Source organism: Phocoena phocoena, chromosome 3, assembly GCF_963924675.1.
Source record: "Phocoena phocoena chromosome 3, mPhoPho1.1, whole genome shotgun sequence".
Classification (NCBI taxonomy): Eukaryota; Metazoa; Chordata; class Mammalia; order Artiodactyla; family Phocoenidae; genus Phocoena; species Phocoena phocoena.
The window spans coordinates 71,063,819-71,083,398 of record NC_089221.1 but is presented as its reverse complement, the minus strand read 5'-3'; the positions used below and the strand labels follow the sequence as shown (position 1 = coordinate 71,083,398).

At 39.2% G+C, this 19,580-nt stretch overlaps 1 non-coding gene across 1 annotated transcript; it reads right to left on the bottom strand.

Moving 5' to 3' along the window:
• Positions 1-14,031: 14,031 nt before the first annotated feature.
• Positions 14,032-14,104, bottom strand: TRNAW-CCA (transfer RNA tryptophan (anticodon CCA)). Its single transcript has one exon. It is a non-coding gene; the product is annotated as a tRNA-Trp (tRNA).
• Positions 14,105-19,580: the final 5,476 nt, after the last annotated feature.

Here is a 19,580-nt window from a genome sequence, read left to right as displayed (position 1 = left end):
GAAAACCACATTCTCACAGAGACAAAATGAAAAGGCATAGGACTATGTGCCAGATGAAGAAACAAGATAAAACCCCAGAAAAACAACTAGATGAAGTGGAGGTAGGTAACCTTCTAGAAAAAAGAATTCAGAATGATAGTGAAGATGATCCAGGACCCTGGAAAAAGAATGGAAGCAAAGATTGAGAAGATGCAAGAAATGTTTAACAAAGACCTAGAAGAATTAAAGGACAAACACCTAGAAAAATTAAAGAACAGAGATGAACAATACAATAACTGAAATGAAAAATACATTAGAAGGAATCAATAGCAGAAGAACTGAGGCAGAAGAATGGATAAGTGACCTGCAAGACAGAATGGTGGAATTCACTGCCATGGAACAGAATAAAAAGAAAAGAATGACAAAAAATGACGACAGCCTAAGAGACCTCTGGGACAACATTAAACGCAGCAACATTTGCATTATAGGGGTCCCAGAAGGAGAAGAGAGAGAGAAAGGACCGAGAAAATATTTGAAGAGATTATAGTCAAAACCTTACCTAACATGGGAAAGGAAATAGCCACCCAAGTCCAGAAAGCACAGAGTGTCCCAGGCAGGATAAGCCCAAGGAGAAACATGCTGAGACACATAGTTATCAAACTGACAAAAATTAAAGACAAAGAAAAATTATTAAAAGCAACAAGGGAAAAATGACATACAAGCGAACTCCCATAAGGTTAGCAGCTGATTTCTCAGCAGAAACGCTACAGGCCAGAAAGGAGTGTCATGATATATTTAAAGTGATGAAAGGGAAGAACCTACAACCAAGATCCTCTACCTGGCAAGGATCTCATTCAGATTCAATGGAGAAATCAAAAGCTTTACAGACAAGCAAAAACTAAGAGAATTCAGTACCACCAAATTTGCTCTACAACAAATGTTAAAGAAACTTCTCTAAGTGGGAAACACAAGAGAAGAAAAGGAGCTACAAAAACAAACCTAAGGGGCTTCCCTGGTGGTGCAGTGGTTGAGAGTCTGCCTGCCGATGCAGGGGACACGGGTTCGTGCCCCGGTCTGGGAAGATTCCCACATGCCGTGGAGCGGCTGGGCCCATGAGCCATGGCCGCTGAGCCTGCGTGTCTGGAGCCTGTGCTCTGCCATGGGAGAGGCCACAACAGTGAGAGGCCCGCGTACAGCAAAAAAAAAAAAAAAAAAAAAAAAAACCAAAACAGTTCAGAAAATGGTATAGGAACATACGTATCAATAATTACCTTAAATGTGAATGGATTAAATGCTCCAACCAAAAGACACAGGCTTGCTGAATGGATAGAAAAACAGGACCCATATATATACTATCTACAAAAGACCCACTTCAGACCTAGGGACACATACAGACTGAAAGTGAGGGGTTGGAAAAAGATTTTCCATGTAAAAGGAAATCAGAAGAAAGCTGGAGTAGCAATCCTCATATCAGATAAAATAGACTTTAAAATAAAGAATGTTACAAGAGACAAGGAAGGACACTACATAATGATCAAGGGATCAATCCAAGAAGAAAATATAACAATTATATATATGTACCCAACATAGGAGCACCTCAATACATAAGGCAAATGCTAACAGCTATAAAAGAGAAAATCAACAGTAACACAATATGAGTAGGAGATTTTAACACCTCACTTACACCAATGGACAGATCATCCAAATGGAAAATTAATAAGGAAACAAAAGCTTTAAATGAGACAATAGACCAGATAGATTTAATTGATATTTATAAGACATTCCATCTAAAAACAGCAGATAACACTTTCTTCTCAAGTGCACACGGAACATCCTCCAGGATAGATCACACCTTGTGTCACAAATTAAGCCTCAGTAAATTTAAGAAAATTGAAATCATATCAAGCATCTTTTCCGACCACAACGCTATGAGGTTAGAAATCCGTTACAGGAAAAAGAAATGTAAAAAGCACAAACACGTGGAGGCTAAACAATACATTACTAAATAAGCAAGAGATCACTGAAGAAACCAAAGAGGAAATCAAAAAATACCTAGAGACAAATTACAATGAAAACACGATGATCCAAAACCTATGGGATGCAGCAAAAGCAGTTCTAAGAGGGAAGTTTGTAGCAGTACAATCCTACCTCAAGAAACAAGAAAAATCTCAAATAAACAATCTAACCTTACACCTAAAGGAACTAGAGAAAGAAGAACAAACAAAACCCAAAGTTAGTAGAAGGAAAGAAATCATAAAGATCAGAACAGAAATAAATGAAATAGAAACAAAGGAAACAATAGCAAAGATCAATAAAACTAAAAGCTCATTCTTTGAGAGGATAAACAAAATTGACAAATCTTTAGGCAGACTCATCAAGAAAAAGGGGGAGAGGACTCAAATCAATAATAAAATTAGAAATGAAAAAGGAGAAGTAACAACTGACACTGCAGAAATACAAAAGATCATGAGACATTACTACAAGCAACTCTATACCAATAAAATGGACAACCTGGAAGAAATGGACAAATTCTTAGAAATGCACAACCTTCTGAGGCTAAACCAGGAAGAGATAGAAAATATGAACAGACGAATCACAAGCACTGAAATGGAAACTGTGATTAAAAATCTTCCAACAAACAAAAGTCCAGGACCAGGTGGCTTCACAGGTGATTTCTTTCAAACATTTAGAGAAGAGCTAACACCCATCTTCTCAAACTCTTCCAAAAAATTGCTGAGGAAGGAACACTCCCAAACTCATTCTATGAGGACACCATCACCCTGATACCTAAACCAGAGAAAGATACTACAGAAAAAGAAATTACAGACCAATATAACTGCTGAATATAGATGCAAAAATCCTCAACAAAACACTAGCAAACAGAATCCAACAACACATTAAAAGGATCATACACTGTGACCGAGTGGGATTTATCCCAGGGATGCAAGCTTCTTCAATATATGCAAATCAATCAATGTGATACACCATATTAACAAACTAAAGAAAAAAACATATGATCATCTCAATAAATGCAGAAAAAGCTTTCGACAAAATTCAACACCGATTTAGGATAAAAACTGTCCAGAAAGTGGGCATAGAGGGAACCTACCTCAACATAATGAAGGCCATATACCACAAACCCACAGCAAACATCATTCTCAATGGTGAAAAACTGAAAGCATTTCCTCTAAGATCAGGAACAAGACAAGGATGTCCACTCTTGCCACTACTATTCAACATAGTTTTGGAAGTTCTAGCTATGGCAAGCAGAGAAGAAAAAGAAATAAAAGGAGGCTTCCCTGGTGGCGCAGTGGTTAAGAATCCGCCTGCCAGTGCAGGGGACACAGGTTTGAGCCCTGGTCCGGGAAGATCCCACATGCCACAGGGCAACTAAGCCTGTGTGCCACAACTACTGAGACTGTGCTCTAGAGCCTGTGAGCCACAACTACTGAGCCCATGCGCCTGGAGTCCGTGCTCCACAACAAGAGAAGCCACCGCAATGAGAAGCACATGTACCGCAACAAAGAGTAGCCCCCGGTTGCTGCAACTAGAGAAAGCCGTGCACAGCAACAAAGAACCAAAGTAGCCAAAAATAAATAAATAAATTTATTTTAAAAAGAAATAAAAGGAAAACAAATTGGAAAAGAAGAAGTAAAACTGTCACTGTTTGCAGATGACATGATACTATACATAGAGATCCTAAAGATGCCACCAGAAAACTACTAGAGCTAATGAATGAATTTGGTAAATTTGCAGGGTACAAAATTAATGCACAGAAATCTCTTGCATTCCTATACACTAACAGCAAAAGATCAGAAAGAGAAATTAAGGAAACAATCCCATTCACCATTGCAACAAAAAGAATAAAATACCTAGGAATAAACCTACCTCAGGAGGTAAAAGACCTGTACTCAGAACACTATAAGATACTGATGAAAGAAATCAAAGATGACACAAACAGATGGAGAGATATACCATGTTCTTGGATTGGAAGAATCAATATTGTGAAAATGACTATACTACCCAAAGCAATCTACAGATTTAATGCAATCCCTATCAAATTACCAGTGACATTTTTTGCAGAATTAGAACAAAAAATCGTAAAATTTGTATGGAGACACAAAAGACCCTGAATAGCCAAAGCAATCTTGAGGGAAAGAAACAGAGCTAGAGGCATCAGATTCCCTGACTTCATACTATACTACAAAGCTACAGTAATCAAGACAATATGGTACTGGCACAAAAACAGAAACATAGATCAATGAAACAGGATAGAAAGCCCAGAGATAAACCCATGCACCTATGGTCAACGAATCTGACAAAGGAGGCAAGGATATACAATGGAGAAAAGACAGCCTCTTCAATAAGTGGTGCTGGGAAAACTGGACAGCTACATGTAAAAGAGTGAAAGTAGAACACTCCGTAACACTATACACAAAAATAAACTCAAAATGGATTAAAGACCTAAATGTAAGACTAGACACTGTAAAACTCTTAGAGGAAAACATAGGAAGAACACTCTTTGACATAAATCAAAGATCAGCAAGATCTTTTTTGACCCACCTCCTAGAGAAATGGAAATAAAAACAAAAGAAAACAAATGGGACCTAATGAAACTTAAAAGCTTTTGCACAGCAAAGGAAACTATAAACAATATGAAAAGACAAACCTCAGAAAATATTTCCAAACGAATCAATGGATAAAGGATTATTCTCCAAAATATATAAACAGCACATGCAGCTCAATATTAAAAAACAGCCCAATCCAAAAATGGGCAGAAGACCTAAATAGACATTTCTCCAAAGATGACATACAGATGGCCAAGAAGCACATGAAAAGCTGCTCAACATCACTAATTATTAGAGAAATGCAAATCAAAACTACAATGAGGTATCACCTCACACCAGTTAGAATGGGCATCATCAGAAAATCTACAAACAACAAATACTGAAGAGGGTGTGGAGAAAAGGAAACCCTCTTGCACTGTTGGTGGGAATGTAAATTGATACAGCCACTATGGAGAACAGTATGGAGGTTCCTTAAAAAATGTTGTGCAGTGGTTTAGAGTCCACCTGCTGATGCAGGGGACACAGGTCCGTGCCCCGGTCCGGGAAGATCCCACATGCTGCGGAGCGGTTGGGCCCGTGAGCCATGGCCGCTGAGCCTGCGCGTCCAGAGCCTGTGCTCTGCAACGGGAGAGGCCACAACAGTGAGAGGCCCGCATACAGCAAAAAAAAAAAATAAATGAAAAATAAAAATAGATTTACCATATGACCCAGCAATCCCACTACTGAGCATATACCCAGAGAAAACCATAATTCAAAAAGACACATGGAGACTTCCCTGGTGGCGCAGTGGTTAAGAATCTGCCTGTCAATGCAGGGGACCACGGGTTTGATCCTTGGTCCAGGAAGGTCCCACATGCCATGGAGCAACTGAGCCCACGCGCCACCACTGAGCCCTTGTGCGCAACTACTAAAGCCCACGCACCTAGAGTCCTTGCTCAGGAACAAGAGAAGCCACCACAATGAGAAGCCTGTGCACCACAACAAAGAGTAGCCCCCGCTCGCTGCAACTAGAGAAGGCCCTCGTGCAGCAACGAAGACCCAATGTAGCCAAAAATGAATAAATAAATTATATAAAAAAAGACACACCACAATGTTCATTACGGCACTATTTACAATAGTGCTTCCAGGTCATGGAAGCAACCTAAATGCCCATTGACAGACGAATGGTAAAGAAGATGTAGTACACATATACAATAGAATATTAGTCATAAAGAGGAACAAAATTGGGTCATTTGTAGAGACGTGGCTGGACCTAGAGACTGTCATATAGAGTGAAGTAAGTCAGAAAGGGAAAAACAAATATCATATATTAATGCAGATATGTGGAATCTAGAAAAATGGTATAGATGGACCAGTTCTCAGGGTGAAGTAGAGATACAGATGTGGAGAGCAGTCGTGTGGACTCCAGGAGGGAGGACGGGGTGGTGGTGGTGGTGGTGGGATGAACTGGAAGATTGGGATTGACATCTATACACTAATATGTATAAGATCGACAACTAATAAGAACCTGCTGTATAAAAAAATAAATAAAATTCAAGAAAAGAAAAAGAGCTAACATTTTGTGATGCTTACTGTGTTCCAGCAACTATGTTAAGTACTTAACAACACTTAGTTCTTTGTTATAACAACCCTCTGAGCTAAGCACTGTTAATTTTACCAATTTTCAGATGAAGAAACTGAGGCTTAGGAAATTTAAGTGGTTTTCAAATGGTCACCCAGCTAAGAAATGGTGGAGTGAAGATTCCAACTCAGACAGTTTGACTCCTAATCACAGAGTAAGAGAGGACAGGAAAATATTTAAATGGAGTACAAGACACATGACAGAAATGGAGTGTAGTCCAGAGAACCAAGAACGATGTCTCAGGCCCCAAACAGGAGGGCCACTCCATCAAGTAGAACTGCCTGGGCATGACTGATGATGCAAGGTCAGAGGCCTTCTGAACAACCACTCAGAACTTAACCAGCCTCCAGGTAAAGTGAGTCAGGGCTATTTGGTATAAGCCTGTGCCTTTAGCAAGAGCCTCTTTCTACCTTTTATAATAATTTCTGCAGATATCTAGATATTTCTGATTTTATTATTTATCCAATCAGTCGACAAATATTTAATAAACATCCTCTTTGGGCCATGCAAAATTGTAGGTGCTGTGGATATGCAGAGAATTAAGTTATGGTCCAAATATTAAGGAATTCCCAAGCTGGTAGAGAGGATTGCCGAGTACTCAAAAAATCAGAATAACAGTAAGCATGGGGTGTGAGGAGTGCAGAGGAGTGTATCAAACCCTTTGCCTGTAGTTAGAGGACTGGGGAGACAACCCAGAGACAGTGAAGAAGAGCAGAGTCCGTAAAACTGGACATAATTTTCCCAGGAGACAAGGGAAGGAAAGGACATTTAAGGCAGAAAGAACAGCACACGGAAAGAAATGGAATGCTGAATAGGTATGGTGCATTCCAGAAACAGCTTGCCGGATTTAGAGTGTAGGCAGAGGAGGCCGTGTAATTCACCAACAAGACAAGGTTGATATTTTGTGAGTGAAAGGGGGTGCTTTTCATAATTACTCTGGGATAACAGGAGCAAAGAGGCACTGTCCCAGGTAAACTAGGATGTTTGGTCACCCCAAGTGAGGAGGTCACAGATTGGAAATGGTTTAGGAATCACATAGACTTGGATGGTCAGAGGCAGAATAGCTGTGTTCAGTCAGTTACTAGCTGACTATGCCTTAATTCCTCATCTGTAATATGGAAATTAATAATTCCTTCCTTGTAGGTTTGTGTGAATGAGGCAACACATAATTCAACTAGTACAATACTGGTCTATAGTGGGTGTCCAATAAGTATGGTTTCCCCGTGTCTACTCTACTCCCACCATGGGCCAAAAAAATGAGATGAGGCTGGAGGATTAGATGAGATTACCATAGATCTTTTGTATTATGCTAAGGAGTTTGGATTTCAACCTGAAAAAAATAATTAAGCAGAATTATAATTAAGCACAGGCTCCTCTGTGCTATAGAAATATGAGTCTGGCAGCAACATTTAAAATGTATATCAGGACTTCCCTGGTGGCGTGGTGGTTAAGAATCCGTCTGCCAATGCAGGGGACACAGGTTTGAGCCCTGGTCTGGGAAGATCCCACGTGCCACGGAGCAGCTAAGCCCGTGCACCACAACTACTGAGCCTGCGCTCTAGAGCCCATGAGCCACAACTACTGAACCCGTGTGCCACAACTACTGAAGCCCGCATGCCTAGAGCCTGTGCTCTGCAACAAGAGAAGCCACCGCAATGAGAAGCCCGCGCACCACAACAAAGAGTAGCCCCTGCTTGCCACAACTAGAGACAGTCTGTGTGCAGCAACGAAGACCCAACGCAGCCAAAAATAAATAAATTAATTTAAAAATATAATAAAATGTATATCAGCAGTGAGTCGTATCCAGGAGCTCCTGGTGACCCCTGGCACCAGAAAGCCTGGAGATCCTCATCTTTCTGATTGGGACTCATCCTTTTCTGACATTAGAAAATGGGGGTGGGGGAGCTATCAGTCTTTTGGAGTGGAGACGAGCCACAGAGGATGATTTAGAATGGGAAATTCTGACAACTCCCTAGGAATCAGGCTCTCAAAAAGTGGTCCCAGATTAGCAGCATCTGGGAACTTGAATATGTTAGAATTATAAATTCTCAGCCATAAGTAGACCTACTGAATCAGAAACTCTGAGGATGAGGGTCCAACAATCTGTGTTTTAACAAGTTTGCTAAAAGATTCTGATATACACCAAAGTTTGATAACCACTGCACTAATTCAAAAGTATTCTGCAGAGCTAAAAATCAAGTGGCAGATCAAGGTCAGTGAATCAGAGAACAGAAATGAATATGTCATCAAACTAAGGGAGAAACAGAAGTAGTCATTAAAGTCAAAGTATAAAGTGAGGGACTTGGAGTGCCAGGGAGGTGAGAAGGAACCCCTAAGTAAGAAAATAAACAGTTAACATGGTCTTTGGAAAACACCTGAGATAGTTACTGTAACGTCTTTCAGTTTCCTAGGGCTGCCATAACAAAGCACCTAACTGGGTGGCTTAAACGACAGAAATTTGTTCTCTTATACTTTTGGAGGCTAGAAGTCAGAAATCAAGACTTCCAACAGGTCCAGGCTCCTCTGGAGTTCTAGGTAGAGTCCTGCCTTGCCTTTTTTTTTTTGTGGTACGCGGGCCTCTCACTGTTGTGGCCTCTCCCATTGCGGAGCACAGGCTCCAGACACACCGGCTCAGTGGCCATGGCTCACGGGTCCAGCCGCTCTGTGGCATGTGGGATCTTCCTGGACCGGGTCACGAACCCGTGTCCCCTGCATTGGCAGGCGGACTCTCAACCACTCCGCCACCAGAGAAGCCCCTTCCTTGCCTTTTAGTAGCTTCTGGTGGACATCCATCCTTCGTGTGCTTTGACTTGTAGCTGCAACACCCCAACTTTGCCTCTATCATCACATGTTCTTCTCCCTGTGTGTCTCTCCCTCTGTGTCTCTTCTTCTTCTAAGGATACCAGTCATATTGTATTAGGGCCCACCTTAATGACTTCATCTTAACTAATTACATCTGCAACATCCCTATTTCCAAATAAGGTCACATTCTGGAGTACTCGGGGTTCAGACTTCAAGACGATCTCATTCCTAGGTACTGCAGATTAGGACCTCAACATATTTGGGGGGCAGAGTGGGGGACATAAATCAACCTATAACGTAGCCCATCATCGGCTCTTCTACAGCTGACACTGCATAGTTTGGATTTCCCCAGAAATAAATCCTGAAACAGAGATTCGTTTCTAAATAGTTTATTTGGTAGGTGATCCCAGAAAACACCCTAGGGAAGTAGGAAAGTGGAACAAAGCAGGGAAGGCATTCAGTAAAGGGTATGGGCAACCAGAGCTCAATCCACTAGAGAACACTGGGAAAAGTGTAGAACCCATGCCTCAGAGGGGGCTCAGGTGTTTGCATGATCTTGGATGAGGGCTACTTAGGAGGACCATTAATTCTTAGGCATTCCCAGTCTGCTACCAGCCGCGGAGGAACAGCCCTCGCTGATCAGGAAAGCCCTCAAGTGAAGAGATGCTGGCAGCGGTAAGTCAGGCCAATATGCACAGAAATGGTCGAGACTGAGGACATGGGTACCAGAGGCATCTGCCCTTAGTGGGAGGGCTGGCTTTAAGGGGGAAGAAGGAAATAAATAAATACAAACCCTGTGTACAAGTCAGTAAATCAATCGTGTTAGGAGGTCTATACAATATGAAATGGCCAATTTGATATTTTAAAATTTCTCACTCAGTTGAGTTGATTTATTTTACTCTAGTCTAAAGCTTTCTGGCCACTGAAATGTTAAAAAAAAAAAAATCTTATATTACCTGATTTTAATTGTTGTAAAATTACTGATGAGGCTATTTGGAGTTTTCAAGAGACTTCTTTTTTCCAAGTTTGTGAGAAATGAAAAATAAAAAGAAATTCTGACAGCTCCCTGATACCACAGAAGGACAAACAGGAAAGAGAGAATCTGAATAACCTGCCCATGGTCACTTAATATTGTGTCGAAAGAACTGGAAAAAGCATTTCCTGTCTTGGCCTCTTCTCTGTTTCTTTAGCTACTCAGCTGTGTCTCACTTACTAGAAGACTAACGTAAACCAAATAGTTACATGGTGCTCGTTCTAAAAAAGCATGGTGGATTTCTTAGTATTAAGGTCTATTTTTAAGGTAGATACCCTGCATTTTCACATGGGTAGAGCTTAACGCCACATGTATCTTATTAAAAAAAAAAAGGAAACAGGCTCAGAGAGTTTCCTTGCTTCAAGTCATGCAGGAAGTTTTTGATAGAATCAGAATTACAATCCAAGCTTGTTTTCCTCTTATTTGTGTTCTTTTTACACAAATACAACTATTTTCTGGTTTTTTAAGAGATATGTATACAATGTGATCTCACCACAGAGATTGCTACGAAAAAATATATTTTACTGGCTATTGAGACACACTAACATAATTTGACCTTTTCACATTTAAAACTGTGTGCCAAGAAAGTTGGCAAAGCTCAAAAAGAATGTTTTTTTCCCCTTTACGTATTGTGTTTTGTGATGCAAAGACTTTGCATGCAGAATGATGTTCCTTTCTGTATCTAATATAGTAATATAAAATCCAGTGTGGTGAAACCACTATAACTTTAGGATGATAGTCTAATTAAAGTTATGTGTAAAGAAGTTTTGCCAACCAGACTAGGTGGGTGGTCCTGGAATAGTCAAGGGAGAAAAGAGAATCCAGTTATTACTTTCTCAACATAATATTTAATGGGGAGTCATGCTTTATAGGCTCATAATTTATAATTGTCTCATGCAAAAAATCATGAAAATTATATCTGTGAGAAAATTTTAACAAAGTTATAAAATAGCTGTGAATTTTATATTTTCTTTTGGCAAAAATTAGATCTAGAAGGAAGATTTCGTATGAATGATTTCTTTGGATTCTTATAGACATGGTTTCAAATCCTATCTCCTACTTATTCATAGAATGGACATTTTTTTTACTCAAACTGTTTTGTCGTCTGTAAAGTATTTTCAAACTTTTATTCCCATCTACTAATGTAATGCCTGACATACATTAAGTGTAAAGAGTCTTTTTCTAAATAAAACTACTTAAAAGGATTATAGTTAAGATAAATGACAGTCTGATATATTAAGTAGACACTCAATAAAAAATATTTTTGTTCCAGTCATGGTATGTGCTCTTTGTGCTATATCATGACATGTGTTAGAAGAAGTATAGAAAGACAGAGACTTTGGAGTTGGACAGACTGGGATTTATAAATACCAACTGTGCTATTTACCAACCTGGTGACCATGGATATGTTACTTAACCTCTCACAACTTCAATTGCTTCTTCTCTAAGATAAAGAATGGGAACAACCAGCCTTCAGTATTGAGAATCAAATCAGTTTATGAATATATGAAAAAACTTTAGTTTTTTCATCTCTAAAATAGGAATCCTATTCATTACTTATCCTAAAATGTTGTTATGAAGGCCAACTTACATAATGTATTTGAAAGTAGATTTTTTTAAAACTTTGCTAAGTATTATACAAATGTTAATTTTTGTTGTCATTAAAATTACTAAATAGGATCTTAATATCATTAAAATTGTTAAGATTAAAAGGTAATTTAAAATCTTATCATTTCTTTCTGCTGAATAATAATTTATCCTAGAAAGTATTTGCTTAACTCCCAAACTTAATCAAATCATGCAGTTGTTGAATATTATAAAGCATGACCTAGTATCTTTGTTTTTCTTTTTTCTTTTTTTGCTGTGCCACACGGCCTGTGGGATTTTAGTTCCCCGACCAGGGATTGAACTCGGGTCCTCTGCAGTGAGAGTGCAGAGTCCTAACCCCTGGACTGCCAAGGCATTCCCGTGACCCAGTATTTTTAAAAACTTATTTGTGAATATTTAAATTTTTAGCAAACCAAATTTATCTGCTAATGATTATTAATATTACAAATTTATTTTTGTTTTTAAAATGATTTGTTACAGACTTCCTTTAATCACTCACCCCCACTCTATGTTAAATATGTGATTTAATCAGTAATTCCATTTTACATGAATTTTTAGGCTCTCACTGCTTTTTGAAATCATGATAGCATAAAATGTTTTCCTGTAATTAAAATGAACAAATTAGAAATATTGATGAATTCCTGTGGCTGAAGCCCCACAGGTAATCTCTGAGTTGCAAAGTCTGCCCTGATGAAGCTTATATACGAAGTAAGGTAGAAGACAGATGGAACTGATGATGTCAGTGAAATATCTGTGGAGGAACTGGCACCCAAGTGAGATACTGAAGACAAAGAGGATGAGAAAGGAGAGGGTAATGGCCTGTGTAAAGAAGGAGAACTGGGGTGACCAGGCATTTTCAGAGACTCAGACCGTGGTGATGAGAAGAAATAGGAAATCAGTTGCTTGTGGGAGTCACTGTTTCCCAGGCTTAGGAGGGAGTGAACAGACATTGAGGGCTTTTAGCAAAAGAGTTGCCAACTAAAAGTGAGGTTCTGGGGGATTAACTCGTCAGTGAAGTCTTGAGCTCAATAGAGTGGAGAAAGACAGAAAAACTTCTCAGAAGAATATCAACAGTTTAGGTATGACTTGAGTATAATGGCAGTCATGGATAAAAGGTTAGGAAGTGAGTTATTACGAAAAATTAAAAACAGATTGTACTTGTCAGCTGATCCAACTGGAATACAGAGAAGTCAGAAAGGAAAGAAGTTTGGATTTTCTTTTTTGGGGTCAGGGGAGGGACTCGTGGGTGGTATGGTCCACTCACGTATAGAAATGTTTGTTTAATCTGATGTGGCATCCAATTAGACTAGTTTTGTAGCAGACTAGGGCTGGAGTCTTGAAAGTGGCCTAGTTCTATGAAGGAGAAAGTGTGGGCTTGTATAACTAACCCTGGTCTCAGATGCAGAGCTCAGGAAGTAGACTCATGTGCCATATATCTTCCATTGCTATTGTAGTTCCATTGTATCGAAGACTTTTCTCTAAGAGACCCTTTTGTTCAAATTATCCGGTAAACTTTCTAGTTATGAAAGTTATTTCAACCTTCACACTGTCAACCAACATACTAATATTCCGTTAAGTTCAACACCAAGAAAAGCTGTAGGTTTTCACATTTATTGTAACGGAATGTTCTTTGCAAAGCTTTAGCTTTGGCCACTTAAATGTCAACATTGTTAACAATACTGTCTCTAAATTAGATACCTACAGGAAAGCTCTTTTAGTTGGAAGACTTGCATGTTATAATGTTCCTATACTTGAATGTATTAGTAATAAGAGGTAGATTCCAAAGTATATGTGCTTCTAGCCCACTATTCTAATCAGCTGGGTTTAAATTCAGTTTTGTACTTAAAAACTTTATGATTGGTTAGGAAAATCACCCCCAAAATGAACACATCCAAAGAGAATCTTAGGATTTTAGGCATTTAAAATATCTTTCATTAATCTTGGAGTTGATTTTAATAAAAACACTGCTTGAGATAATTCTCTATGTTAAAAACATTCAGCTATCTCCAGCCACTTTGTCAGTTTAGCAAGGGATCAGGATTTCTCCTTCCCTGCCAAAAATGGAGCTCTGGGTTTGTGGCTTTTTCCTGATATGATCCTGTTGTGTCTCTTTCTTGGGGCCATGTGTTTGTGTGATAGAAGATAATTGAGAATATAGGCTCCTTTCTTCCTTCTGCTTTACACAAGTCACATATCACGCTCCCACGCTCATCTCCATTAGTCTTCCTGGTTTCCTCCAGGTAGATTCTTGGGTCACTGAGAAAGGTACCTCCTATCAGTTGGTGTGTTTCCTTTTCAGACATCCGAAACCTACCAGACAGTAGGCACAGTTCTTCTAACTATTAAATTTCTTTTCTTTTTTTAATATTTATTGATTTATTTGGCTGCACTGGGTCTTAGTTGCGGCACATGGGATTTAGTTCCCTGACCAGGGATCGAACCTGGGCCCCCTGCATTGGGAGCGTGGAGTCTTAACCACTGGACCACCAGGGAAGTCCCTAACTATTGAATTTCTTAAAAACAAAACAAAACAAAAGCAAAAAAAAAACTTCTACCTTTCTTTGTCATCAAGCTAGAAAGGACCAGGAAAAATTTGTATTCTCAAAGTCACATCCTTTAAAAAGTTATATACCTCCTCGAATAGCAGGAAGTTTACATTTATAGATCCTAGTATCATTGTTTTCACAATGCCAGAATCGTGATAAACATTTGTACATCTAAAACCTAATATATTTTAATTGTTCTGGCATTAGTCAGAATAGGATTTCTCACCAATGCTCACACAAACTACATAAAAATAATCAGTGGTTGCTGATTTTCTTCCTTTTTACACACTTGGACACACTTTAAAACACATAGTTGAAGTAGAATCTCTGGTTATTTGAAGTTTACGTGTAACAAAAAACTACCTACATCTCTACTATCTACATATCTGAATATACACATACATTGACCTATATCCATATCTATATACTATATATGTGTGTGTATGCATGTGTGTCCACACATATCACATTTATTTACTTTTTTATATCTCAAAATTTGCTCTTTATTTTTATCCAAGTTATACATGCACACATATCACATTTAACAGCGCTGAATTTATTCTTCCAGTCTTCCCAATGTTCAGGCAGCAACATATTTTAAAGATTGGATAATTATGGTTTTCTTAATATGAAAACTGAACCTTCAACTGGAGTTTAAAATTGGAGTTACATCTAGAGTCTTCATTGATGCCTCCTTTTTAATTATGGTAAAATGTAAGTTGAAAAATAATGACTGAATATTTCATCCTGTCATATCTCACATGGCCTCGAGAGTGTGTGTGCAGAGTTGGTATAGGAATGTTGATAAATAAGTGCCAAGGATTAGCCGATAAATAGCTTGTCCACTTGCTAATGGAAAGCATCTGCTCGGTTGCAAACCTTCCTGGACGTCAAGGCGCACGGATAGGCTTGGAGGTGGAATTCCTGCAGGAGCCACCTGAACCAGGCTGCAGACGAACTCCTCTTGCAGAGGGGCCTTACTTTCCCAATAGACGTGCTTTGGAGCTTATCCAAAAATGAGTCCAATTGAGCAATATTGACCTAAACAATTATTTTTAGCAATAATGCTTGTAAGAAGTTTTCAATCTAAAAATGACGTGTAAAGTAGAAATCTGCATTCTTATTCTCCTCAAGCATTCGCACTCACTACTGGCTTCAACAAGGAAGAAACAGGAACTGCTCAGTGTATCACTGTATATTGGGGCAGCCAGCCCCCAAAAGCAGTTGCTGAACTCAGTCTCAAATGAAATTGATAGGACGTTTTTCCTAAAATACCTGCTTTATCGCTCAAGATTTCACCCATGTGAGTGAGATCACTCTCATGATTGAAGTCCTTCTGTTTCACTTTAACCGGAGAAGCTCTGCAGGAATTTTCACTAGCCCCGAAAGGTTTGGTAGTTTTTCAGCACAAGGCTACAGGATGTCTCCTCCTCTACCACCTCTACTAATCACTGTTATTTTCAAGCTATTGTAAATTGAGTACAGCATCCTTTATTCAGGAAAGCTCTCCTGGCTTGTGTCACTTCAGCCACATTGTTCTCTCCGGCAGGTAAGACTAATCCTATAGCTTTTTAACTTCAAACCTAAAAGAGGAAAGCAGCATCGCCAAGACACACGTGAATATCGTTCATCTAAGTCAAAGGGCCATGTTGCCATTAGTGTAATCCAGTCAGGAATGCTACCTCGAATTCCTGGGCTTCCCTTCTATTTAGAATGACTTCTATTTTCACACGCTAACACTCTGTGACAAAATGCAGCCTGGGACTGGCCCTCTGACAGAATCATGGAGAAGTTGTAATTATTGCTTAGTTAGGTGTCTGCTCCATTAGACCTACATGAGTCACTTTTGTTCTTTTTTTTTTTTGTCACAAGCTTCCTATCCCTTTAGATTCCTTTTCTCTGTGTAAAGGTTGAAGTCTCTGTAGACTGTTCCCACAGTGTCCTCAGCCCAATAGGTTACAAAGGTACTAACACACTAAGTAGAAGTGGTACCCTTGGGAAAATCCATTTCTTCTGAGCTTGTTCCTGTTCCAATGAATGAGGACCTCTTTGAGGTTACAGATATGTTTAGCAACATCTCCATACACATGATTACAGGTTATTTCATTCAGACTCCAAGGAGAAAGGCTTCCTATCCTGGACATGCATGAGGTGATGAATACACTCTTTTGGAACAAGGAAGCCTTATTTAAAGGACTCTTTGTATTCTGCTGAGTACCCTAATGAGCTATCCAGGGTGGCACATCAACGTGGGAGCAGGCAGAGAAGGCCTGTTACCCTCTTTTCGTTAGTCCTGCTCTCCTTTGTAGCTCTGCTTGTTGTTGTCTCACAGGACTTCTCATTCCCCTGACTGAACAGAAGAAAAAACATGACTTTCATTTTATGGTCCAAACCACCAAAACCATCAGCTTTTCTATATGGCACACAGGACATAAGAACCTGATCTCTTGCCTCTCGGCCTATATGAGAGAGTCTCTCCCGGTAGGGATTTTGCTGCTTCAAAGATGGATGCAGAAAATACCAATCTGAAAGCCTGAGGGATATGCTTGTTTGTTACGTTTGCCATATTTAATGATCCTCAAACCACGGGTGAATCAACTCAGATACAGTCAGTCAGGTTGGATCTATATGAAGAAAGTGAATCATTAAGATACTTATCCAGGTAAGTTGGGCCCAGTGCATATTTCAAGAGTAACTGTTTGGAGTTTGCATTATTCAGATAATGCCTCGATTCTTCATTTCATGTAATATTTGTAGACTTGCCCTTAATGAGAATGTTTTCTTATCCTAATAGTCGTGGACTTGAATTCACACTGCATTTCATTTATTTGAGACAAAATTTATAATTACACATCTACAAATTCATCATATTTTAGTAACATAGAGCCTGTGGAGAAATAAAATCCAAAATTAAATCCACTTTCAGATAAAGGTGAAATAAGTTTCTTGCTTAAAATATGCAGATATTTAAGTCCAGATGTAAGATCTCCCACATGATTTATGCTGATCTTTGCCTTGAGTCTCCATCTTCCTTTGTATGTGTAAAAACCTAAACTATGCACTGGCGTGATACTCAGAAACACTGCTACATCTACAGAGATCCAAGAAATAGACATTTAGACCACACGAATATAGATAATTTATTTTTGCAGAGTGTCATTTTTGCCAAAATATGAAACACCTCATGGTTGATTTGATTACAAGAAAAAGAAGTAAGCGTGTCGCACTATTTCAATTCAGCTGGTAGCAACAGACAGATGTAGGCAATTCAACGTGGAGCGCATCCTCAGCCCTTGAATATAATTTTACTCAAGGAACTGAGAGGCTCAGTGACTTTTTATGGCATTTAGCTATACCTTCATTTTTTGTGTGTTTGCCCTGCCTATTTAATACTTTTCCTTTTGAATGACAGGCTGAAAACTTTGGGCAGAGAATATAAACAAATTAGAAAAGTTGTGCACGGGCAAACTCAAAACCTCAAAACACCATTCTCATACTTCTCAAAACAAGAAAACTGTAATTCTTACCTCAAAATTAGTCAGTCAGTGTAAATTACACGATGTATTATAACATACACCTCAAACCTGTACCTTTTGAGGCAAGAACACAAAAGCCTTGTTTCCTCCCGCCCATCAGCAGCCCCTCAAACGTTTTGGCATTCCGTTCTATTTGTTTTTTTGTTGCAACCTCAGTTAGAATGAAACCCTTGTGAATGAGGGTAGGCTGCCACTACCTGAGCCCAGATCAGTTTGCCTGAAGTTGGTGTGCAGGAATGTATCATGAATGATCAAATACCACACACGCAGCTGACACATTCTGTGCTAGTCCCTAGCAACTATGTGTCCACTGTATAAAACTTGAGCTAGTAATTTAAACCTCTGTACTTAAAAAGGCAGCTCCCAAAGCAAATGAAAATGGTGTTTGAGGGTGAAGTGATAGGAGCCCTACCAAAATAGGCGATGAAATCCCAAATCCCGCTGTGTATTCCTGTGTTTGTGACCAATGTGCTAATTACACTAAAGAATTAACAGGGAGAAAATGGAAGATTGAGAGCTCTGAGTGAGGCCTGATTGTATTTACAAGGATAAAGAGACATGAGATGGGAGAAGAGAAACAATGGGTAGAAACTTCTCCATTTAGTCTTGATAATTAGTTAAGAAACATTTAAATTAATAACACAATCTGAGTAATGCAGCATGTGTGGCATATATCACATTTTAAATTAATTCTTGAAATAGTTACTGGTGTCCTACTTTATTTCACTTTTGATAAATTAGCTTACAGTCACTTTTTTTTTTTTTTTTTTTTTTTTTTTTTTTTTATGCGTTACGCGGGCCTCTCACTGCTGCGGCCTCTCCCGTTGCGGAGGACAGGCTCCGGACGCGCAGGCTCAGCGGCCATGGCTCACGGGCCCAGCCGCTCCGCGGCACGTGGGATCCTCCCAGACCGGGGCACGAACCCGCGTCCCCTGCATCGGCAGGCGGACTCTCAACCACTGCGCCACCAGGGAAGCCCTACAGTCACTTTTTGATGTGTGTCCCATAAAGTAAAAATTAGTATCTCATCTGCCATTAACTACTCTTCTTGTAGCAAACTAATGTTAACATATATAAAGGGGAAGATTTAAAATAGATATTGAAAGTTGACCCTATTAATTTATAGGTTTAACGATGGCATTTGAGGGGAAGAAAGGGGGGACAACTTTTATTAGCTCTCTCATATAGCTCTTTAGCAGAAAATCCCCTTGACTGTCCATGTTTGACATAAAATTGGTCACTTGCCTTCCTTATTCTTCATTGATATGATATAATAGTCATCTCTGGTATTTTGGAACTTGGAGAAAAGGCCTGAAATTATAGGACCGCCTTTAAATGGCTAACGTTTGTACTAGAATTGTGCAAAAAATTTACAATCTGCTGATTACACTATTAGGGAGCTGCAGCCTCATTGACCTGATGTCATAGTTACCTTTGGAATCCTTAACGTCTCAAGGTAGACTTTCACATGATCAAGGGTTGTGCTTCTAAAAATTCTCTAATCTGATTTTGTCTGGATCTATGTGTGTATACGCATGTGTGTGTGCATGCATGTATTTAAGTTTGAGGAATTAGGAAAAAACACTTTTGTGTGACCCACTTTTAAAAGCTGTGATCTTTCAGCCTAGTAGTGAATCCAGCTACTTTGCTTTGTGTTTATCTTTTTTATTTTGTATGCTTTCCCATCAAAAGATACAACCAAATCAAGCATAGGTAACAACTGTAGAGGACCCAGTATAAACTAAATAGTGATCATACATAAAGCTCAGACAAATGATCTAGGCACAATCAAGTGAATTTAAGAAGTAGCTGGAAGAATCATCAGCTTCATTTCTAAGTTTTCTAATTTTTGTCCCTAAAGGAAAGTGTTACAACTCAAGAGTATAT